This window comes from Cavia porcellus, unplaced genomic scaffold (genome assembly GCF_034190915.1).
Source record: "Cavia porcellus strain 051 isolate PalLab524CR breed Dunkin Hartley unplaced genomic scaffold, mCavPor4.1 scaffold_2, whole genome shotgun sequence".
Taxonomy (NCBI): Eukaryota; Metazoa; Chordata; class Mammalia; order Rodentia; family Caviidae; genus Cavia; species Cavia porcellus.
The window spans coordinates 123,898,462-123,904,597 of NW_026947485.1; the positions used below are offsets into that span (position 1 = coordinate 123,898,462).

The 6,136-nt window shown below is 35.9% G+C and overlaps 1 long non-coding RNA gene across 1 annotated transcript in view; it reads left to right on the forward strand.

Annotated features, from left to right (window-relative positions):
* Positions 1-5,416, forward strand: part of LOC134472888 (uncharacterized) — a 67,808-nt gene extending 62,392 nt beyond the window's left edge. The window contains exon 3 of the long non-coding RNA XR_010042894.1: positions 4,729-5,416. This is a non-coding gene — a long non-coding RNA (uncharacterized LOC134472888). The remainder of the gene's footprint in view (positions 1-4,728) is intronic.
* Positions 5,417-6,136: the final 720 nt, after the last annotated feature.

Genomic DNA, 6,136 nt, shown 5'->3' on the forward strand with positions numbered 1-6,136 from the left:
AAAAATGGAGGAAGAGGATCTAGACAGGGAAAGGCAGGGGGATAGGAAAGGAAAGTGGAATAAAAACACATATGCTAAGTACACATAGCTACTCCTTAAGGTGAATGTAAACATACTGTCCCACAGACATGTCCTAAGAAATACATTTTTACAGAATAATGCTTCCTGTCTTGAAGCTTTTAAAAAAGGATTTGTCTCCCCAAGAGAAGATTTTATTGCATGCTTATTTGAACAATGAAAATGAAAGGGAAGTTGAATTATGAAGACAGAAATTTAGACAATTACCATTTAAAGTTTTCTTTTTATTGTCACAATTCTATTAGGATATAAAAAATAGTATTTCCTGAGCTGGATGCGGTGGCACACACCTGTAATCCCAGCTCTCAGGAGGTGGGACGGGAAGATTGCTGTGAGTTCAAAACCAGCGTGGGATACATGGTGAGTTTAAGGCCAGCCTGAACTATACAGTGAGACCCTGTCACAAAAAAAAAAAAAAAAAAAACTAAAATAAATAAATAAAGGAAATAATATTTCTTGAAAAGTCATATGGCGCTCTTGGTAAGCGTCTGCAACTCGGGCCTGGAGGAGAACAGAGCTCCAGAATTCCGGCCATGGAGGGATTCGGGCAGCTTATTCACCTGCCCTCTTGATAAGCACCTGCAGTTTGGGCCTGGAGGAGAACCATTACCTGTGAGCCAACTTCCATGGGAGCTGAAAATCAAGCACTCTTCTCCCACCTGGCCCCTCCCCCCTTGCCTACTGGGGATAGATATTTCAACATCTCTTGGGAGGATGACCATAAGCAGTATAGCAAATATGGAGATTTCCTTCTATCTTCTGTTTGAAGGCATAGATTTTCACTTTTTGTTATATTTCTTTTGCTCTATTCAGTATTCTCAATTCATTTTACAGTTTTCTATTTTTGGTTTGATTTAACAATACATAATTGACTGGATAGCTATTGTTAAATTAAAGTGATATACCATAGTACTTTAGTACTACTATCCCAGTATCCTACTGTGAAATCCTGTACCAATGTCACAGCATTGTCTCGATTGGCTTTGTTCCGTCTTACGGTGTTGCACAATTACTACTTTCAAAATAAAAAAAAAAAATACATGTTAAGACCCATGCATGTGTAGAGTCTATAAACAGTTTATGAGAACTGATCTTATGACAACTGATGAAATGAACAGATACTTTGAAGAAAAGGAGACACTAAAAGACCCAGTGCTAATCCTGGAGTGTCATAATGTGAAACCCAGCAACAGTGTTATTCTTTGTTCAGAGTGATATTAGTCTGCTTGGGTTTATTGAAAGCCAACATAATTGAAGATATGGGTAACTGCATATGTGGTTAAGCATAGAGGATTGATAACCATATTTCTAAGTTTTTGTTGGATAGTTGAGCAGAACTGGTTGCAGTCTCACTGTTTGAATCCCCACTTTCTATGCTCCAATTTAGTATCTTGAATAACTATTTGTAAGAAGACAATCTGTAAGCATCAACTAGTGATTTCTTATTGTTTATTTTTCTTTGAAAGTATGTATTATTATTACCTGTTTTCTGTTTTTTTAGTCTTTCTTTAAATTCAGTTTTAAAAAGAAGACACTACAGTATCCAGTGCTGATCATGGAGTGTCATGAAGTGAAATCCAGCAATACTATTATTCTTTGTTGAGAATGATTTTAACCTGCTTTAGTTTGTTTAATCTAAACAAAAATGAAGATATGGATAACTGCATGTATGTTTAAATGTATAGGATTGACCACCATGTTACTAAGTTTTTGTTGGACAGTTGATTAGGACTTTTTGCAGTCTCTCTGTTTGAATTCCCACTTTACATGTTCCATTTTTGTACCTTGAACCACTATTTGTAAAACGACAACATCAACTAGTGATTTCTTACTCTTTTTTTTCTCTGAATGTATGTACTATTTTTGCTTTACTATTTCTACCTATTTTTGCTTTACTATTTCTACCTATTTTCTGTTTTGTTTAATCTTTCTTTAAATAAAAAAAAAAGAAAAGTCATATGGCTTAGAAATGGACCCATCACTACTCTTGAGACTTTGTAGTAGGGTTCCTCAGGCTTGAGCTCCAATTACACTGCTTCCGGTTGCATGACTTTGGATTCACTCTGTGCCTCTGTTTTCTTTCTTTCTTTCTTTTCTTTTCTTTCTTTTTTTTTTTTTGGTCTTTTTCATTTTATCAGTACCAGGGATTGAACTCATGACTGCCTGCTTGCAAGGCAGGCGCTTATGCCGCTGAGCTAAATCCCCAGCCCCGAGCTAAATCCCCAGCCCCTGTGCCTCTGTTTTCTGATCGTTACAGCAGGTCTCATCATTGTCCCTGATTTATAAAGCTATTTTGAGGCATCAGAACTTAACAGTGGAACTAGCATCTTGTAAGAAGTTACCGTCACTTATTCAACAGTAGTACTACTTCCTAAGAAAGCAGGTGCTCTTAGTTGACAGACTTTTGGTTTTCTGCTTATTGGTTGTTACCGGCTAGTTTTTCTCTGCAGTGAGTTTAAAGACAATGTCTTTTGTAGGAGAAATCTAAGCAGTGCAAACTGTGTGAGTACAAAAGTGATTAAGTGAACCGAGGCAACTTCTTGTCATTTGAATTAAGAAGCTTTTTTGTCACTTGTGGGTTATAGGTAAAATTTTGGGGCTTTTCAGCTTGGGAAAGGAATATTTTCTTCTTCATCTCACTTAAATGTACAGGGAAAATTAGATGACTTTAGCGTGGCATGCTTGGGGAAAGGAAATTCCAAAAGCATGTGTCTTGCTCCCAGAGGAAGACTGTTTAGAAGAAGAAGCTTCAATCTTGAGACAGACTTGGCACGAATGAAGCACACAAAATCTAGGATTTAAAAATAATTGATTTAGGGGCTGGGGATTTAGCTCAGTGGCATAAGCACCTGCCTTGCTAGCAGGCGGTCGTGAGTTCGATCCCTGGTACCGATAAAAATGAAAAAGACGAAAAAAAAAAATTAAAAAAAAAATAATTGATTTAATTAAAAATAATTGACTTAATGAAAGACACAGGTCCTTATATATCCATCCTCTTCAGGCAAATCTGATCCAAACTATTCATCTATACTTTTTTCATAAAATATAACTCCATCAATGAGTCTTCCAAAATACTTGGATATTTTAAGTGCTACATTTAGTGAATCTATGGGTTTATCATAAAAACCATAACTGATGCTTAGAGACACATGTGGGTTTAAACTATTCATATCACCTGTGATTAGATGCATTTATCATCCTGCTTGTTTGTAGTATTTATAAAACTAGTTATTTGATTTCTCAGTAATTCCCCATAGATCCACAAACTGCTCAGCAAACAATAATATTTATGATGATATAAAGATCAGACTGAATTACTAAGGATGTCATGTCTTCTTTAAAATATTGTTGGCTTTGAAAATATGATCTGTTGCTTGAAAACAAAATTTAACGGGAAAAATATTGTTTCGTATGTAAAATATTTGACATAATTTCTTGAACATAATGAGCATGTAGCTAAAAGTTAGTTTCTCTTCTGCCATGACCTGAGGCGTATTTATTAGCTGTTCACTGTCTAAATGTCTCAGGCTAAATTCAAGAACAATCAAGGCTTGGTGTTCAATTTGACTGAGAAAAAATATTTAAGGGTAAATAATACAAAAAGAATGATATGAGATTCTTTTTTCTGCAATTCTGCCCCAGGGTTTACAATCTTGTCATAGCAAGTCATACAAACAAGAAATGGCACCTAAAAATGCTAAAGTGGCACTGATGTAACCAGAGATCTAGAAGGAGCCAACAATTTGTTGTCTTCTTAATCAGGAAGCGAGTCAGGGAGAGTGTGCTTGCAGCTCAACCCTAAAAGGGGTGTAGAGTTTGGAGAGGGAGATGGGACAAAAGGTGGGAAAATAATCTGTCCTTGAATACTCCGTATTTTTATCTTTGGCTACAGCACATGTACAGATCATCTATAAATTTTAAAAAAGGAAAGAAAATAAGATCTTAGTCTCTGTGTAATCTTTGCTCTTTCCCAATCTGCTGAAAGGTGACTTGAGGTCTTTAGAAACTCTCAGCCAAAAATGTCATAAAATTCTATAAATGAGTTCTTCTTTTAAAAAATACTGCAGGATTCGCTTTGTGGCGAGAGAATAATTAAGCAGGGAGAAGTAAAATAAATCCTCAAATTTCTCATGATAGAATCAAGTATCTTTTATTTTGTTATTTACACTCTGGGGGAAAATACACCATGTACCACATTTTAACCTGCCATTTCTCCCTTTTTTTGTGAAAAAAAAAAAAAACTAACATGAAAATTGTCCTTAAAGCCATCATATATAGATATAAACTACATTTTAAAAATGACTAATGAAAAGCAATTTGTTGTTTTCATTATTTGCAAAATGTTTAATTGTGATTTGTCTGAGAAAAAAGCTAACAACCACCATAGTAGAATCACTTACTGGACAATAGATTAAAGGAGATAGGGGGCAGTTCTTTCTAGATTTCTAGCTTTATTTCATTTTGATATGCATCATCCTATAAAAATTCTGCATCTTAACTTTAAAAGAAAGGTGTTGATGCAATGATTGGAGGGGGTTGGGAGAAGAAATGAGGCAGATACAGGGGCTGGGAGAAATTTACAGCTGGAGCAGACTCTGAGTGGAAATTTAGAGTGTACACCTAGCATGTTTTGTGCTTCTTTTCTTCCAGAGAGGAAATGACACTTCAGATTCCCTGGGATGCTGGAACCACATGCAAAAAAGGATGGGCAAATTTGTCATTCAGAATTTATGAAGGATATTTTTTCTTCTCACTGACTAAAAAGAACAAATCAAACACTAGGTTTCCAATTCTGAAAATTAGTAGACTCTGGAGAGCCAATTAAACATTATTCCCCTATCTCGACTCTGTTTTAACATCCTTCTTTATTGCACACTGTTTCTTTCGCTCGCAAGGCAGGTAGATGGTGTTATCAGGCTAATTTGGGGACAGTTATCATTATAATGTAATTTTTTGCAATTATGTGGTAGACCAGGTGGCAAGACAGCATGGCTTTGCATTGCCAAGGTGCAAAACAAATTCAGTGTTCAATCAACCTGAGAGAGAAAGGACAATTCTCATTTGCATAAACATGTAGCCACGGAAACGAGATGCACAGAGGTATAAGGGGAAAGAGACCTATTTTACATGATGTGCATAGAATATTTGACAGTTTAGATTGGAGGCGTCATTGATGTGGGTTGGAATGGCACGGTTGGTTGCCATGGATATGGTTTTCCCTACTGGCAGTGCAGAGATTGGCAGGGATGGATGCTGGAAAAAAAAAAAAAGCCCAAAGCACTGCAATACTCTGGCAGCCTCATTCTTTTCTTTTGTTGAAAAGCTATGTATCCTTTCTGCACTAATGACAGCTCATCAAGTATGCAGTGTAATCTAGAAACACTGATATTTCTGTAATAAATCATTCATGTATAATATATATGTATTTATACATTCTATGCACATATATATGTGCCGATCTACATGTATATATTTGGAATAACATGTATGCAGATTAATAAAAGATTAGATTTGAGGGAAAAATATTTACTCTTTGACATTCTTTTCTATTTAATATTAATTTGGGAAATCCTTAGATATTAGGATTTGATAAGTAAAATAAACACTATATAATTGTATGGGATTATGATCTAACATATGAAAAGAGAATTGCACAGTTTGCTTTTGTGCATTAGACAAACAATGAGAGGAAGGAGGAGTGATTCCTCCCACAGCCTAATCTCTGATCGTTTGACCCCTACAGTCACCGTCTTGCTGTTCCACAGTTACACAAATCGTGTTCACCCATGAGAAAACAAGGTGGTTTCTATTTTCTATTTTCTATTTTCTATTGTAGGTCCTAGCACATTTAGCACAGTATAAACCCAAACAGGCTACTTATGCTGGGTTTCAGAACGGCTGAAAGCATTTAATTTTCCCTTTCTAAAAGCTCACTCATTCGTTCCCTTGTTTTCATATCGTCAGTCCATAGTCTGGCTTGTACAAGGCCTGCAGGAGTGTCTTTTGTCTTTCAACATTCACTCTCGAATATATCATGTGAGCATTTTCTGAAGGACCA